General features: G+C 37.3%; 1 protein-coding gene across 1 annotated transcript in view; it reads right to left on the reverse strand.

Moving 5' to 3' along the window:
- Window positions 1–19,934, reverse strand: part of APC10 (anaphase promoting complex 10) — a 74,661-nt gene that overhangs the window by 3,571 nt on the left and 51,156 nt on the right. The gene's annotated exons all lie outside the window — the stretch shown is intronic.

Raw genomic sequence — 19,934 nt, forward strand, 5'->3', positions numbered from 1 at the left:
CAGGCTCATTTGGCACTCATTCTTGAGTGTGTCTTCTGCTATGAGTGTGCGGGAGCTTGTAGCAAAGGGTTTGGGAGCATTTGGAAGTGATTCAAGCAACAGGTAAGTGCATTTTGCTTCTATTTTTTTGCATTTTTATTACAGCAGTTTGCATGTGCATTTTTTTACAGGTTTGTGCATTTTTTTTTATTTTTTAAGCATTCATGGCTCAATCAAGGGCAGGGAAGGGGCAAAGGAAGGGAAAGAGTGTCCCGATTGGTGATGCCCCTCTTGTTCCAATTCCATCAAGGTCTGCAAGTGTTCCCTCGCTTGGAAGTGGGGCTGCAACAGCGGCTTCAAATGTTGATTGGAAAAATGAATTTAGAAAGACAGCAAGCTCAAGAAAACAAATATCCCTTGTGGAAGTATGTCATAAGAGATCAAGGGTTAGGGAGCAAGTTGAAGGGAGGAGGAAATGTTGCTTGAAAATGCAACTATTGCAACAATCATTTCAAGAGCACTTACTACCGTGTGAAAAGTCATTTGTTGGCTTTACCAGGTTGTGGGATTAGAGCATGTATACAGTTGTCTTTAGCTAAAAGGAAATAAATGGAAAGTGTTATGTAATTAATTAACTATCTTCTCGAAAAGGTGTCGAAGGGCTTATTTAAGTCAATGACCTCCTTGTAAGAAAACCAACAATCATCCATTAATAAATATATATCTATTCATGTTTTTTGCAATCAAAGAATTTGTGCACTCCAAGTTGTATCAGAGCCTTTGATCATCGCACCTGCTGATTGATTCAACCTCTTACTGCGTTGATCCATTCACCTTCAATGTTCCACTTGTCGCATCTTCTTACCTCTCCAGCATCGACCCACTCTCCGCCTGTATCCCTTGTCTCTGCATAGTCCAACCAGTCGTCATTCCAAACACCCGTCGTCCCAATGGTCGTCCTAGCGAGCCCTGGTTCCAACCGGGAACCCCACGCTTTCGTTCTCCTCACCGCAAGTCAACAATTCAACCGTGATCGATCTCATTTCCCGTTTCAGTCCACGCCATTATCACCACTTCGTCCGTTTGTTCCCGTTTCAATTTCCATCGTCCTCCAAACGAGTCGTGTTCACGTAAACAGTGGGTATATAGTTATTAAGGTATATGTTGAAATTTGGTACCGGAGGACGGGTGGTTCCCTAAGGCTTTGATCTTTGGCCTAGGGAAAAGTGTCGAAAAGAATTTAATTTTTCTCCTAACGTGACTTTATAATTTTTATAAAGTCAAATCTAATTTAAAAGTGACTTTAAGTGATAAAGTTACTAAAGTCTAGTTTTAAAGTGACTTTTATAAAATCAATGAAAAATTAGAAAAGAAAAGTGACATTGGAAATAAATGACTAAGTGGGTCTTTATTAAAGTGGGGTGAATTAAAAAATAGAAAGTGAGATTTAAATGAGCATTTAATCTCAACCCTAGATCTCAATCTATTTCAGCCATTGGATTTAGGGATCACCCAAAAGTCACTTAGGGTTGGATTAAGGGAGGAAAAGGAGGAAAAAAACATTCATTTTTCTTTCATGAGCAGATTGAAAGAGAGAGAGCAAGAGAGCAAGGGAGATTTCTGGACAGGGAGGAGGAGGCAGCAGCTTGGCACACATACCAAGGCAGCAGTTAAGCAAATCCATACAGCTGAATGAACAAACAATAAAAGGCAGATTTTTGCACAAAAATCGAGGCAGCTGATTTTCTGCACAAAAATCGAGGTCTGTACAGTCCGTCCGTACAGTCTATCTGTATTGTCTGTACAGTCGTCCGTACGGTCGTCCGTACAGTCGTCCGTACAGTAGCCGTACAGCATTGTGTTGTTGTTTGGAAATTTCCAGTGGGCTGTAAGGCTCAGAAATCAAGATAAGTTGTAAATTTGCTTGCTGATTTTTGTTGATTTTTGCTGAATATTTCTCACTGTAAACAGCATTTTCCAAAAATAAAGAAGAGCTCTCAAACTGGGTTTCCCCAAGAGTTGTAGGGGGTTTTTCCAGGGTCACATTGACCAAAAATCACTATGTCTAAATGTTTTAAATGGCTGTTTGTACCTGCTAATTTTTATTTCTGCATTTTCCAGCATTCTGTAAAATTTCCAGAATTAGTGTTTTCAGTAAAAAAAAAAAAATCATTTTTCAGTTGTTGAATGTATGGTTATGGGAAAGGGCATTTAAATACATGGGAGAAATAAGGTGAAACTGAAAACCGGGGTGGGAAACAAAATTTTTACAGTATATAACTATTAAGGTACATAACTATTATATAGTTATTATTTAATTTAATAATTATATATTAATTAATATTTATAAAAAAATATATATATATTATAATAAAAAACAAATTATATTTAATATTAAAAGAAAAATGAGGATCAAGTTAAGAAAAAGAGTTAAGCTGGATAAGTGTACTCCACCTCATACCCGATCAATGTCTTCATCCATGATGATGGTTGATTTTAATAAAAAATTAATAGAGCTTGAAGCTAAGGTCACCAGACATGACGAAAAAATCGAGGAGCTCCGGAATACATCAAAGAGAATAGAGAGTCAGCTCGAACAGAACCATAATGAATTTAAAAATGATCATGCAATCCTTTCAAATACAGTGAATCTAAACCACAGGCAGGCAATGGTCATGTTGCCCTGTATTTGTGACAAGTTGAAGATTACACCCGATCAAATACCCCAAAATAATGAAGCTACTCAACATCTCAATTCTCTGGATTCGTCAAACTCATCAGACTCACATGAAAAATCTTGAATCGCAAAAAGCATCATACATACCCCATCAACAAAATAGTAACACAAATTTTCAAAATATGCAACTCTGGAATCAATCCTCAAATACGAAGAATAAGAATCAATACCCTCTCTTTACTCCAATAGTTGCAACATATCAACAAAGAGAAAAACTTGAACTCTCCAAATTTGACGATAACGAGAAGTGCAGTGTTGCATGGTTCAATAAAGCAGAAGAATATTTCAAGATTTACAGTATTGACAATGATGACGAAAAGACCAAGCATGCATCCATGCAAATGGAAGGTGAAGCATATAATTGGTATGTGGTGGAAAAAGACGACACTTGCTATCAATTGGAGAAAATTCAAAAATTCATTCTTTAAAAGGTTTCAAGGTTTCAAGGAAGAAGATTTCTTCTCAGCACTCACCAGACTGCAAAAAAAAGGAGATGTGAACAAATACACTCGAGAATGGGAAACATAAGCTACACGAGTACCTGGATTATCAGAAAGTCATCTCATTCAATCATACACCACGGGACTTAAACCCCATCTCCAAGTTGAACTTGAGGTTCATGATATCACTTCTATAGAAGTAGCAAGAGAGAAGGTAAAAGTCGCTGAAAAGAAACACGAAAAAATGCAGTGGCCAAAAGTTGAAAGAGTATATTCAAGACGAAGATTTTCACAAGCTGCAAACACGGATAACACAAGATATGTTCCACCACATCTTTGTGAGGGAGAAAAAACTAACTTCGAAATGCAAAGAATGAAAGAGGGCAAGTGCAAATGTTGTAGCGAAAAATGGAACCCTAAACATAGGTGCGCCAAAGGAAAAGAGACCAAGAACCTATATAAATGCGAAGCAACTAATGATTTAGACAGTGACAAATCAAACGTAGAAGAAGTCGAAGATTCTCCAAAATTCTCTCCAGAACTAGATAACAAGAATATTCCACAAGTGTCATTATCAGCCATGACAGGTATATCGCAACCCCGGAAATTAAAGTTAAAAGGACATATCAAGAAGAGCAACGTAATGGTTCTAATCGATACCAGTAGCACCCACAACTTTTTGGACTCAACTATGGCAAAAAGACTCTACATTTTCACATTTACCATTCCCAACATGAAGGGTATGGTAGTTGATAGTAAGAATATTCAAAAAGTACGGAAATGCCATAAAGTCAAATTACAGATTCAAGACTATAATCTAAAATCTTCGTTCTACATTGTACCATTAGGAGGAGTGGATGTGGTCCTAGGTATCCAATGGCTTCAAACCCTAGGTACTTATTCTACCAACCATCAAAAGCAATTTATAAAATTTAAATGGGAAGGGCAGAAATACAAGTTATATGGTTCCAACCCCGTGAGAATCAAATTATATCATCATCCCAAATGATGAAAATGATTCGGAAGGGAGCACCAACTTATTTAGTATAGTGTCATCAATTAAAAATGTTAACTTCAACTCTGGTCAACGAAGAAGCACTGGAGGTTCAAAAGCTAATTCAAAAGCACGAAAACGTATTCCAAGATCTTCCAATGAAGTTGTTGCCTGAAAGAGAAATCGAGCATAAAATCGAAGTCAAATCAAGATCAAATCCCATCAACATCAAGACGTATTGATATCCACATCATCAAAAAATTGAAATTGAGGATTAGTCCAAGATCTTTTAAAATGTGGCATTATCACAAAAAGTAAAAGTCTGTATGTTGCTCCAATTGTATTAGTTCGAAAAAAGATGGATTGTTCAAATTATGCGTCGATTATCGAAGACTAAACAAAATAACAATTAAAAACAAATTTCCAATCCCTTTTATCAATGAAATGTTGGATGAACTACATGGAGCTTAATAATTCTCAAAATTGGACTTGAGGTTAGGGTATTACCAAATTAGAACAAGGTTGGAAGACGTAGAAAAAACTACGTTCCAAACACATGAAGGCCATTATGAGTTTAAATTAATGCCTTTAGGTTTAACTAATGCACCAGCAACATTCCAAGCTACTATGAATGAATTATTCCGTCCATATCTAAGGAAGTTTGTGTTAGTGTTCTTTGATGACATTCTAATTTATAGTAAAACATGGAGGGAGCACCTACAAGATTTGGAGCAAGTTCTTACTGTATTAGAAGAGCATCAGTTCTATGCCAAGAAGTCCAAATGCACTTTTGGGAAGGAAGAAGTAGAGTATCTCAGACATATAATATCCAAGGAAGGAGTAAAAGTAGATCCTAATAAGATCAAGGTTATAAGGGAATGGTCCAAACCAGTTAATATCTCCAAGTTAAGAGGATTCTTAGGATTGACCAGGTATTATCAAAGATTTATAAAAAATTATGCCCATGTAACCGCACCCCTAACGAACCTTATAAAGAACTCATTTCGATAGAATGATGAAGCATAAAAGTGCTTTGAAGACTTGAAGGGAGTTATGTCTAATGCCCCCTGTATTGGTAACTCTAGACTTCTCAAAACCATTTGTAATTAAGTGTGATGCTTCAAGTTTTGGCATAGGAGCAAAGAACGTCTCAAGTCTACATACAACAAAGAAATGCTTGCTATTATGCACACATTAGCCAAATGGAGACAATATCTCTTGGGAAGTAACTTCTTAATACGAACAAATCATAATAGTCTTCAGCATCTCCTCCAGCAGAAAATGCTATCTACAGAACAACAAAAATGGATCGAAAAATCATTGCCTTCAACATGGATATATTACATAAAAAATGGAAAGATAACATAGTAGCTAATGCTCTATCTACGAAAGATGAAGAACCATCAGTACTTGCAGTTTCAATTGTTGTTCCTGAATGGCTTAATGAGATTCGAAGTGAATATGCAAAAGATCCAGAAACAAGCGCTATAATCAATAGCCTTCCTCAGAATTCATAATTTGAATGGAAAAACGATATTCTATGGTACAAGGGAAGAATTTACCTGAGTTCAAATTCCAAATTTAAAGCCAAGATTCTTAAAGAGTCACATGATTCACTGGCAGTCGGACACATAGGATTCTTTAAAACCTACTATAATGCATGTCAATCATTCTTCTGTAAGGGTATGAATATGATATTCAAAAATATGTAGCAGAATGAGATCAACGTCAGCGAAAAAAAAAAGTGAAAACATTTTGACCCTAGGGTTGCTCCACCCCTTAAATATCCCAAACTAAAAATGGGAAGAAATATCAATGGATTTTATTGAAGGATTAGCGATGTCAAACGGGAAAGATAAAATTCTTGTAGTAGTACACAGACTCACAAAGCATGCATGCTTCATAAGAATGAAGAAATCATATTTAGCAAAAGAGATCAGCGAGATATTTTGCAAGAATGTCTACAAATTACATGGATTTCCTAAAGTCATTGTTAGTGATAGAGATCCCAAGTTTAAGTGGAATTTTTGGAAGGAGCTTTTCAAACATATTGGAACATACCTTAACATAAGTTTTGCTTATCATCCTCAAACAGATGGTCAAATAGAGATCGTCAATAAGTGCTTAGAAGCTTACCTTCGTTGTTATGCAGCAAACAAACAAAACAAGTGGGCTCAGTGGTTACAACTCGTTGAATGGTGGTACAATTCAACTTATCACACTTCCGCAAAGACGACCCCATTTCAAGCTCTGTACAGATATGAACCTCCTAAATGGAAGGATTTGGCCATTTCCAAGACAAAAGTTCCAGCAGTTAAGGAGAAATTAGAAGAAACCCAAAAAGTTTTTCAAACATTAAAATAAAATCTAAGTATTGCAAGAAATCACATGAAGCAGCAGGTCAACCGACACAGAACAGAGGGAGAATTTGAAGTTGGAGAATGGGTATTTATTAAACTTTAGCCTTACAAGCAATTATCCCTAAAACAAAAAAGAAAAAACAAATTGGCACTAAAGTTTTATGGACCATATCAGATTATCAAAAAGATCAGCCAAGTAGCATACAGCTTAAGCCTTCTGGACAACAGTCGAGTTCACAATGCTTTCCACGTATCTTGTCTTAAAAGGCATTGCGCAGACACCGATCAGCACAGACAATGCTTCTGATATTAGATGATGAAGGAAATTTCATCTTAGAACCAGAAGGAATTTTACCGCCAGGGAAAGGAAGTTGTGATCTTGAGTTATTAAAGAATACCTTATCAAGTCGAAGAATCTACTAGAAGAACAAGCCTCCTGGGAGACAGAAGTTTTTTGCCAAAAACACTCGTCATTACGTATGCTTTGAGGACAAATCATATTTTCAAAAGAGAGGCAATGTTATGTAATTAATTAACTATATAATTGGGGCATGATCTCAGAAATTTTTTGCCAAAAACACTCGTCGTTGCGTATGCTTTGAGGACAAAGCATATTTTCGAGAGAGAGGCAATGTTATGTAATTAATTAACTATATAATTGGGGCACGATCAAAGATCATGCCCCTTCTCGAAAAGGTGCCCAAGGGCATATTTAATCTAGGGCCTTCTTGTAAAAAAACTATCAATCATTCATTAATAAATAAATATATATATATATATATATATATATATATATATATATATTCATGTTTTCTGTAATCAAAGAATTCGTGCGCTCCACAAAAAGAGGCCAATGTTGGTGTCGAAAGGGTGGTTGCATCATCTAAAAAAGACAAGAACGATGATCCCCTTCGATTCTTGAGGAAAGCAGCGACAAATTTCCATTTGAGAGTTTTGGTGGGGGTGTGGGTCAAGCAAAAAAAAGAAAGGTAGTAGCACTTGGTCCAATGGACAAGATTTTTTAGAAAGAGAAATGGGAAGAGCTTGATCTCCCCATTGCATTATTTTCCTATCAGAACTTCAAAACCTTTAATGTTGCACGCTCACCTTTATTTCTTGAGATGCGTCGAGCTCTAACTCAAGGGGCTTTATTAGGGTCTGTGCCTCCTGGGTCAGAAAAGCTTAGAACCACATTGTTGACTAAGGTAAAGAAAGAGGTGGACAAAATGCTTGACCCTATTAAATTAGCATGCCCAACATCTGGGGTTAGTATTGTTTCTGATGGATGGACAGATCTAGCACACCACCCACTCATCAACTTCATGGTTTCTTCCTTGAATGGACCGAGTTTTCTTGAAATCAGTGGATGCACTTGGACAATACAAGGATGCACAATATATTGGTGAGTTTTTCATTAAAGTTATTGAAGATGTAGGTGTTCACTCTCGTGCGCAAATCATTACAGATAATGCACCTATTTGCAAAGTTGTTGGCATGATTGTGGAAGCTAAATATCCACAAGTATTTTGGACACCTTGCATTGTCCATTCCTTGAATTTAGCACTTAAATCTATTGCTTCTGATGTGACGACGTATTTGCAACTTTGTACAAAATCATACAAATTCCCTCACAATCTATAAGGAATACACCCATCTATCATTGTTGAAGATTGCAGATACATGGTTTTCCTCTTCATCCATCATGTTAAATAGGTTGAGGGAGGTCAAGACCCCCCTTGGGGCCATGGTTATTTCAGAGTTTTGGTCTTTTGGAGAAAGACAAATCAAGCTGCCTCAAAAAGAGTCAAGGAAACAGTGTTAGATGATGCTTGGTGGGAGAGGGTAGGTCTCACTATTAAGATAATGGACCCTATCATTGCTTTACTATGATTTGCGAATACAGACCAACCCATCATAGGAGAGGTTTATGAGGGATGGGATTCTATGATTGAGTTCGTGAGGACCATTATTTTACAGAGTGAGTGCCCTAAGTATGAGATATCACCAAAGGCCTTATTCACCACCATACGGAATATTCTTGTCAGCAGATGGGACAAGAATTGCACACCTTTGCATTGTTTGGATCACTCGTTTAACCCAAAATACTAAAGCCATGAGTGGCTGAATGGTGGACCTTCCCGTAGATTCCCTCCTCACATGGATGGTAAAATTTCACACGGGAGGAAGGATGCGTTGAGGTGGATTTTTCAAGATAGAGCATCCCTTGATGAGGTGGAGGATGCCTTTGCAAAAATTTCCACTGGCACTGTGTTATGAATATAATTCATAACAAATAAAATTAATGTAAATATTAAATAATCAAATATTGGTTATGTTAAATAGTCATTAGTTATGTGAAAAGTCATGTCTAAAGGACATGCCAGTCACAAAAGGACACATGCTTAGGTATATATATGCAGGTCCTCATTGTAACATTCATCACTTATACAATTTTATATATAATAAATTATTATTACAAATACCTCTCGTGTATTTTTACATTTAAGTCAACAAGCTATCAATTTTTATGCTTCAGTGGTATCAGAGCCATGGCACACAATATAATCATGTGGGTCTTTGAACATTGTTCGCCGCACAATGTGCCATTACGTTCACGTCCTGAATGCGTTGAACAGTTTAGTAAAATTCAAGAAGCATTTCAGCATTTAGAAAAATCATATGCAGAAGTTAAAGCATGTCGAAAGGAAATCGATAACAAGGAAAATGATCAAGGTAATGATTCTGATGTAGCTGATATAGATCAAGAAGATTATAATGTTGAAAATCCAGATGAAGTTGATCTTGATGTGGATGAGAATGATATAGATCAAGAGCCAGATGAAAATGATGTAGATGAAGATGATGATCCAAATGAAGATGATGTGGATGAGAGGACTATCTTGAAAAACAAGAAGATGAACAATATCATAACAACGAGGAAGATGCTAAAGAAGACATTGATGATGATGAAGAAGAAGATATTTGTGAAGATAATTATGAAGATGACATGTTAGAAAAAGAAAAAGTGGATTATGGGGAAGAGAAGGAAGAAAACCATGATCAAAATGATAAGAATAAGGCACAAGATAAGAATAAGGCACAAAACATTAATTTTAATAAAGGTGAAAATAAACTTGACCGTAGTGACAGAGATCCACATGAAGATAATCTCAACAACGGTTGTGATGAGAAGGATAGTCAAAGTAGTTATATGAAAACTAAAGAAAAAGACCACTCAAAATCTAAATCCAATTGGGAATATGAAAAAAAAGAAGAGAGTAATACTTTTGATGAAGAATCACCACATGCTGCAGGAGATCAGAAAGAGGTTATGTCAATTTCAGATTATGATAAGAATTTCCTTGAAAACTCTATGGTGTTTCCTTTTCTAGAAGTCCCTGTCCTTTTGTCTTTATAAGAGTTCCTTCTTGAACTTCTTTCGAATTCTCTAAAATGACAACACTCTATGATAAGAATGAAGATGATCTTAAAGATTATAATGGTAAATGTAACTGTAATGATGCTTTTCAGCAGCAACCAGCAAGGCCACCTTTAGTAAGAAGGTCAAAGTTTCCAATTTCACAAAAAAGACCTCTACAAGCCGTGAATTTTAAAAGTACAATTAAAAAGCTTCTCCCTTCAAGAAGTTCATGTCAACCATTAAATTGGATGAAGATTTGTATTTCTGATCTTTCATTACCTCAAGACCTGGGTGATCACAAGCACAACAGGGGTTACACCTTCATGGCAAATATAACAAATGGTTCAGCTACACTAAGTGATTTGCAACCACAGTTTCCAAACATTAAGGGTTTTTTAGTAAGTGTAAGGCCAACACTCCTAAGTACCTATGATGTAGAGTATGAAAGAAAACCATTTGAGGGTTTAATTGGGATGATAATGAAAATTGGTGATGAGTTAGATTTAGATAGCACAAGTAGTTACAGTGGAAGTGTTGTGAAAAGGGACTTGCCAAAACTTTTGTTTTCGTTGTTACCTTCCAAAATCTCCCATTATCAAAAAATTAGCAAACCTCTCCCCTTTGCTATTTGACCACACTTGACAAGTTGACCATGCAATCTCTTCTAGCACAACAAACCCAAGATTTTTCACAGTTTAATATGGCTATGGCGGTCGAACTTGTTGACATAACAAAAGATATGGAAGATGAACTATGAGATGAAGCCTTAATGCACAGTCAATTTGCTATCCCCTGCTCGTCCCCCTGTCGTCGTGTTTCCCCAGCCTCAACTTTCACCCTCAACTCTCACAATCATGCTTCCCCGTCCATGCTCCTGCATTGTCCAACGCTCGACCTTGCGCACAAACCTCTGCCATTCCGCTCCGCACCCTGCGTAAAACCATTCCTCAATCCAGTCACCTCTACTAAACAACGACCAGTCTCTGCTATCGTCGTTGGGCTTCCAACAGGGTTCAAACATTGTGACAATTCGCGGGTGTTGTTTCCTTGTCCCTTTTGACCTGACGTAAATGCTCTGTCAGTTGGTGTGTCATGCGTCACGTCTCTTGCTCTACCGGTTGGTGTGCATTAACGTTGGTTGTTAAATATAAACATTAGTTGATATATATATATATATGAGACCATAATTAATATAATCGGCCCATAAACTTAACATAAATTAATTAAAAATATTTAATTAATTGAATTATTTAATTAAAAATATATATTATGATATATATATATATATATATATATATTAAAAATATATATATTTAACGAAAAAAAAAATCCAAGGGAATATTACAGGTTCTATATGAAGAGACGCTTGCCAGATTATATACATCGAAATCACAGACACTAAGTGAAGAAAATCGACAACATTAAAGCTTTGAGGACAAAGCTTCCAAAAGAAAGGGCTATGTTATGAATAAATTCATAACAAATAAAATAAATAAAATTAATGTAAATATTAAATAATCAAATATCGGTTATGTTAAATAGTCATTAGTTAAGTGAAAAGTCATGTCTAAAAGACATGCCCAATCATGAAAGGAAACCTGCTTAGGTATATATATGTGGGTCCTCATTGTAATATTCATCACTTATACAATTGCATATATAATAAATTATTATTACAAATACCTCTCGTGTATTTTTACATTTAAGTCAACAAGCTATCAGTTTCTATGCTTCACATTGGTCAATTTCCAAGATATGATGTGCTTAGAGACAAGGGAGCTAAGAAGCCCTATTCTCGGTAACAAGCCCTCCTCTACAACAATTAGCCATGAGGTTCCTCTCTTAGATGGCTTCATCCTCTTGTTGTAGAGGTATTGGAGAACATATGGGAATTTGTATAGTGTCAAGAAGAGCATGCTTGAGCAGTCTATTATGTAAAAAAATTAGTTAATTTTAGGTTATTATTTAATTTAGGTTTAGTTAGACGAAGATCGTGCCCTTTCCCAAAGGGTGCCGATGGCGATATATAAGCCAGGCAACCCATTGTAAACAATCATCATCTGTAATTTCATCTCTTTTAATAAAATATTTATACATATTTTCTGCGCATCAGAAGATTTTTGTTCCATTGGTATCAAAGCAGGTTGTTCCTCGGTTTAGCGTTGCACAGGTCATGAAGTTCTCCAACCATTGCCCCCACTGATTGTCCTGCACAACCTCGCTGCCACCATAAAACACAGGCCACCGCTGTCCATACTTCCGCTGACCATACTTCATATATCCATACGGTTCACTCCATACTTCCCATACGGCCCCCACCCAAGCTACCCGCATCACCCACATCCGCTGTCTTCCGCGCTACCTATCCACTGCTCTTACAGCCGCTACTGTGGGTATTCTCAGCTCACTCCCGCTGCCCACAGCCGTCAGTCCGCTGCCCACAGCCGTCAGTCCGCTGCCCACAGCCGTCCGTTGACCCTGTTGTCCACTGTCTACAACCGTGTCCCTGTTGTCCCGTCCGTCCGCTAACATAGGCCGCAATTGTGCTCCTTGCTCCATTGAGGTGGGCTCTGCGTGATAGCCACACAAGTCTACGGTGAAAGAGTAAGGTGACCGTTCAGCCAAAACGTTCATCAAAGACGCGACTATCAGCGTAATATATTTATAACGTTAAAATTATATATATAACTTTGATTTATATATAATATATATATACTATATAATATAATTATATATGTGTTATATATAATACATAACTTAATTTAATTTAATTAAAAGTTATTTATATATGTATATAAGTTAATTTAATTAATTAAATTTATTTTAATTAATTAAAAGTTATATATATATATATATATAAGTTAGTTAATTAATTAAATCTATTTTAATTAATTAAAAGTTATATATATAAAATTTATTTTTGCTAAAAAAAGGAGAGGAAAAATATTTTAGCTGGCAAATAAATACACGCCACCGCAAACCCGCTCAATGTCGACAATGACAATGGCGGATTTCCAAAAAAAATTGTTGGACGCGGAGCATAAGATAAATAGCAACCACGACGAGGTCAGTAAAAGATTAAATGAATTCCAGATCAAGCTTGGGGAGCAAGCTGATGAAATCAAAAATCTTCACGATACGACAAATCGAATAGAAATAAAGATGGAAAATTACCATGTCCAAACAGAAGCAAGCATCAGAGAGGTCTTAACAATGCTGAAAACTCTGTGTAAAAGGTCGAATTGTACACCCGAACAACTACTAAAAGAAGGTGAAGAGAATCAAGAACACATCTCGTCAGATTCAACAAAGTCCACAGACTCTCATGACAAAGTTGAATCCCCAAAAAAATCAGCGACACCCCACCAAGAAGCAAGTAACACAGCCTTTACAAACAAGCAACTCTGGGATAACTTTACAAATCAACACCCTTTTTTCGCTCAACCAGTAGCAACATACCAGCGAAGGGCAAAAGTCGAGATGCCTAAATTCGATGGAAACGAAAAAAACAATGTTGCATGGATAAATAAAGCAGAAGAATACTTTGAGATATATGACATCAATGACGATGACGAAAAGCTCAGGCATGCATCCATGAAAATGGAAGGAGAAGCATATAATTGGTTTATGTGGTGGGAAAAGACAACACACGTCATTAGCTGGAGAAAATTTAAAGATGCATTCTTCAATAGATTCCAAGGTGTAAAGGAAGAAGAATTCTTTTCAAAACTCATCAAATTACGACAAAAAGGAAGTGTGGATAAATACACTCAAGAATGGGAGACCTTAGTAACACGAGTACCTGGGTTATCAGAATCTCGTCTAATTCAGTCATACATCTCGGGACTCAAAACCCATTTACAAGCAGAACTTGAGATGCATGACATTACATCTAGAGAAGTAGCAAGGCGAAAAGCAAAAACAGCCAAAAAGAAATCCGAACCAATATTTTGGTCAAAAGTGGAAAAAGCTTATGCAAGACGAAGGATACCCCAGTATGTGGACTCAAATAATACAAGATATGTTCCACCACATCATCGTGAAGATGAAAAATCTAATGTGGAAATGCAAAGGATAAAAGAAGGTAAATGTAAACGTTGTGGTGAGAAGTGGGATCCCAAACATAGATGTGCTAAAGGAAAAGAACTAAAGAACCTAGATAATTGTGAAGCAACCAATGATTCAAACAATGAAGATTATGACATAGAAGACACAGAAGACGCCCCAGAACTCTCACCAGAATTAGATGATGGAAGTATTCCACAAGTGTCATTATCAGCTATGACAGGTATATCACAACCTCGGACTTTAAAGTTAAAAGGACACATAAAGAAGAAACGTAGTGGTTCTCGTCAACTCTGGAAGCACACACAATTTTTTAGATGCAACCGTGGCAAAGAGACTCAATATCTTTTCATTTCCCTTACCAAACATGAAAGTGATGGTAGCTAATGGTAAGAAGATTGAAAAGGTAGGGAAATGCCATAATGTCAATTTGCAGATTCAAGACTTTAATCTAGAGTCTCCATTCTTCACGGTATCGTTAGGAGGAGTAGATGTAGTCTTAGGTATCCAATGGCTACGAACTTTAGGTACTTATGCCGCCAACCATCAAGTACAATTTATAAAATTCAAATGGGAGGTCAGAAGTACAAGCTACACGGATTCGAAGCACCAGAAAATCAAGTTGTATCATCATCTCAGATGATGAAGCTGAGTCGAAGAAGAGCACCTGCTTATGCAATACAATGTCACCAATTAGAAATGTTATCTGCAAATATGACTAGAGAAGAGTCACCAGGGATACAAGATTTGATTCAAAAGCATGAAAAAGTAATTCAAGAGCTACCTATGAAGAGGCCGCCTAATAGGGAAATTGAGCATACAATAGAAGTCAAGGCAGGGTCAGACCCTGTCAACATCAAGCCATACCGATATCCACATCACCAAAAAACGGAACTTGAGAGATTAATCCAAGACCTTTTAAAGTGTGCAACCTTGATCATCTTGGAATATATGATCAAGTGGAAGGACTTACCCGAAGAAGACGCTTTCCGGGAGAATGAAGCATTTTGTCAACAACATCCGTCGTTACATGTGCTTTGAGGACAAAGCATTCTTTCGAGAGGAAGGCAATGTTATGTAAAAAAATTAGTTAATTTTAGGTTATTATTTAATATAGGTTTAGTTAGACGAAAGGGCACGATCATAAGATCATGCCCTTTCCCAAAGGGTGCCCATGGCGGTATATAAGCCAGGCAACCCATTGTAAACAATCATCATCTGTAATTTCATCTCTTTTAATAAAATATTTATACATATTTTTTGTGTATCAGAAGATTTTTGTTCCACAGTCCAGGGCAGAGACAATGGTGTATGTGCACACCAACCTTCGTCTTATTTACAGGCAGAAGGATGAGTGGTTGAAGGGAAAGACAAAGATGTGGGATGTCTTTCCTAATGAAATGGGTTTGGACAACAGTGTTGAGTTGGCATTGGCCAACTTGGATCTTAATGAGCCAGTGCTAGAGCCTGTCACTTTTGATGATGGTGATATTGTTGAGGGGTCATCTTCCACACCAGCAGATGCAGAAATGACATTGGATATAGAGGAGGATGCAACATGTGAAAATTCCAAAATGGAATCATATTGCAACAACTGGTATTATTTATCCTAATTGTTAATTAATTTAACAATTTATCTACTACAACAAATATCGAAATAAACACACTGCAACCTTCACAAATAAAATTATGCAGAAAAATAATGTGTTGGAAATTGAGAAAGTACTAGCACACGCACACAATAAAATTGACACCGTTATTTCAGGACGATTGTCCGTGGAAAAACCCAACACGGGAAAACCGGTGCAGCAGTGAGTTTTATTACTAAGCAACAGTGAGAAATTCTAAGTACAATAATCTAGATGCCAAAATCTAGCTGTCCTAGGAGAAATTACTGGCAAAAATACTTGAGGGAAATTTACCCTAACTCTAGGAAATTTTGGCTCTCGACAATCACTGAAAAGCAAGTCGTCCAACTGGGTCTGTGAGGCTCTGCGTCACTCTAAAGTTGTGTTAGGCCCCTATACTACTAGTGTAACCCCTTATTGTTATTAGTATAACCCACTTATTATATTGATGTACCCATGTAGTGCCCATATTGTTACTATTGTGCCCCATAGAAGCCCCCTATTGTTATTATTATGCCCTTACATTATTATTGTTATGTCGGCTCTGATTATGTTATAACCCCTTAGACTCCTATATATAGAAAGGAGGTCTTTTCATTTGTATCATCCAAGAATTGTTCATTTATGTAATGTAAAGGAGGTTGCCCCCTCGAAGAGGCTGAATTCTAAGGCGTTGATCTATCTTCTCTATCTTTTCTTGAGCTGGTTTCATAACATTTGGTATCAGAGCTTTGGATTCTAGGGTTTCGCTGCTCCAAACAAGTCATCGTGGCATTTTCGCTATAACTTTTTTTTTGTGACGTTTCAGAAGTCGCAAAAAAAAAACCCATTTGAGAAGAATTGACGCTGAACCTTGGGTCCGAATTTCAGATATTTTTACGCGATATTTTCGGAGATATGATCTGAGGAAGTTGGTCTTTTTGCAGACTCCTGAATTACACTCAAAACAGGTGACCTGGGGAAAATCGTCATAACTTTCTTTCTGAGCATCAGATTGAAATTTCGTAAGAAGGTAAAGAAAGAGGACGGACTGTAGTTTCGGTTTATATATTTTTCAGAGTCAAATGTTGAAACAGTGACACGTGGCACTTCATACAAGTTCGCTCTACTGAACTAGTCTATAATCAGGTCACTGCGGGAGATTGTGCATAACTCTTTCTTGGAGAATCCAATTTGGATCAGACTTGTGGCATTGGAAAGAGGACACAGAGGGCTACTACAGGTCACAATTTCAGAACTTAAAGATCTGAAAGTACAGAGTTACAGTCATTTCAAGGTAGAGCTCCTAAAATCAAGAAAAAGCAAGATGAGGAAGTTTGATGGCAAGGATCCAGTAAATTGGATACTTCAGATGGAGCAATATTTTGATATACATGGTGTACAACTGTTACAAAAGGTATGTATTGCATCTTCATATTTAGAACCAGATCAATTTTTATGGTACAAAGGGCTTTGTTCTCGTAAAAAACTTGTTACGTGGTCAATTTTCACGGAGGAAATGATAGCACATTATGAGGATACAAAGAGCAACACCTTCTTTAGAGCAACACCACAACAATTGGAAAGAGTAAAAGGGATTTGTGACATAATGGAAAGCAAAATTATGGAAACCAGGAAGCATACCCCTCACAACTATAAAGATGGAAGTGTTGTTTCTCCCAGCCTTCCACAACCTACAAGGGTTACACCACAACAATTGGAAGAAAAAAGAGAAAAAGGGCTTTGTTACAATTGTGATAGCAAATGCACTAAAGGTCATAGGTGTGCTGAGAAGAAATTATTTTACATAGAATATGAAGAGGAGGAAGAAAAGGATCAAGAAACATCAAAAGAAGAGGATATACGTCAGGACCCCACCCCAGAGAAAGAAGAAATGAAAGAGACCATATCGTGTAAAGCACTGGCAAAAATTACCACTCCTCAAACTATCAAGATAGAAGGACATATCAAGACGAAAAATGTTCAAGAAGTGAAATATCACATCGAGCATCAAGAAATGAATCCGACCATATCTTGTAAAGGATTCGAAGAAATTACCACTCCTCAAACTCTAGAGATAGAAGGACATATCAAGAAGAAAAAGGTTCAAGCAGTGAAAGATCACATCGGGCATCAACAACAAGTTCTCCAACTTTTAAAGGATAACGCCACTTCGGTGCAAAATCAAATGAAACAACAGGTAGATCAACATCGTAGTGAAAAATGTTTTGATGTAAGTGATTGGGTATTTTTACTGCTACATCTCAAGCAAGCTATTTATGAGAAGGAAATGTTGGCAATACTACATGCACTTAAAAAATGGCGACCTTACCGAATGGGAAGACGCTTCAATGATGAGGATGTGGAAGCATTGTTTTGTGCTATTTATATTATCCAACCAAATTGGATAAACGAAGCAACGGATGAATGGAAGAAGAACGAAGAAGTATGGCCACTTATTCAAAAGTTGCAAAAGATCCCAATTCAAGCAATATTGCCAGAAATTGAAGAGGAAGGAAAAATAATATTGGAACCTGGAGCAGTCACAGAAACAAGAACCCAACAGCTACGAAATCGATCAATTTCAGAGTATCTCATCAAGTGGAAGAACTTACCCGCTGAATATTCCACATGGGAGGACAAGAATTTTATATAGAAGCATCAAGAACTACTCAAGCGTTGAGGACAATGCTTTTTGAAGGAGAAGGGCATGTTAGGCCCCTATACTACTAGTGTAACCCCTTATTGTTATTAGTATAACCCACTTATTATATTGATGTACCCATGTAGTGCCCATATTGTTACTATTGTGCCCCATAGAAGCCCCCTATTGTTATTATTATGCCCTTACATTATTATTGTTATGTCGGCTCTGATTATGTTATAACCCCTTAGACTCCTATATATAGAAAGGAGGTCTTTTCATTTGTATCATCCAAGAATTGTTCATTTATGTAATGTAAAGGAGGTTGCCCCCTCGAAGAGGCTGAATTCTAAGGCGTTGATCTATTTTTTCTATCTTTTCTTGAGCTGGTTTCATAACAAGTTGCCTGCCCTGCGTGCAACACGAATTGATTGCTAATCAAGTGTCCTGCCTGCTGTTGCCTGGGAAAACACTTCCTCGACACTCTGGAATCTCTGTCCAGCCTCTGAAACTGAAAACGTTTGCCCTCTCCAGCAAATCGAACTGCCTTTTGAGGCTTTTGTGCAGCTTCCTGAAAAAATCTCGGCCACTCTGCAATTGCAATTGCTGGATCTGAAAATCTTCCTCCAGCGTCACTGTCTCTGCCCCTCACACATTGCTTCCTCACTGAAGCTCGAACTCTCCAACAACTAACCGTTGCTACTCTAGAAAATTGAATTCTCTAAGTGCTTTTGGTGTCCTCTCCATCACCGCATCGATCTCCTCTTATAATCCACTATTGGAGCACCAATGGCCAAGATTAAAACTTAATCAATGGCTAGGATCATCTCTAGATTAATCCGTGTGAGTCTCTAGATAATTCTCACCTTGACTGAATTCATTTTGATTAATTAACCATATTCCCTAAGTTTAGACTTAGGAAATATTTAAAAATTGGTTAATAATTTAATTAAGCCATCTCTTTCCAGAAACGATTTCTGGGTTTTGGAGATCTCATTTATTCTAGCCTCTCCACCAAATTTTGTGGCTAGAACACATATGATGCTACAAAAATTAACACTCTAGTGTTGCACACCCTGTCTCTGTATCATCTCCTATCACGCTGCTAATGTCTGACAAGAAATTCTGCCAGACACTATTGCAAATGATTGCATTGCTCCCTCAGTCACAGTGTTGCTCCCTTAGACACTGAGTTGTTCCCTTAGTCACTGCACTGTTTCCACTGTAACTGCCCATCAACCACTGTGCTAACTCTTATTCATCTACCACTGACTGTAGCTTAACCAAACTGTTGCATCTGTGTTGTTGTTGACACTACCATACTGCTACCAACTTTGCATTTGCACTACAACTCCCTCTAAGTGTCGATTTCCCTATGGAAATCTCTCTGCTCCCTCCTGGAAACTCACACTGTCCTCCTATACTGGAAACTAGATTGCGTAGTTCTGCATTGGGAATCTCCTAGCTAGAATTGCACCTGCTTACTGCAACTGGGCAATTCCCACTGCTTGTCTCACTACATCTAGCTCTGTAACTGTCTCTCAGGTACTAACTACAACGAGATCTACAACTGCCATCTAAATGATTGACAGCGCCTACTGACACTGAATCTGCTACTAAGATAGTGTGGGCTCCTGTAGCAAAGGTGATGGTCTTGCTACAACAATCTGGAACTGATCTGGTTGAT

This window comes from Pinus tabuliformis, chromosome 7, assembly GCF_031772625.1.
Source record: "Pinus tabuliformis cultivar Carrire ecotype Pingquan chromosome 7, CPIR1, whole genome shotgun sequence".
Taxonomy (NCBI): Eukaryota; Viridiplantae; Streptophyta; class Pinopsida; order Pinales; family Pinaceae; genus Pinus; species Pinus tabuliformis.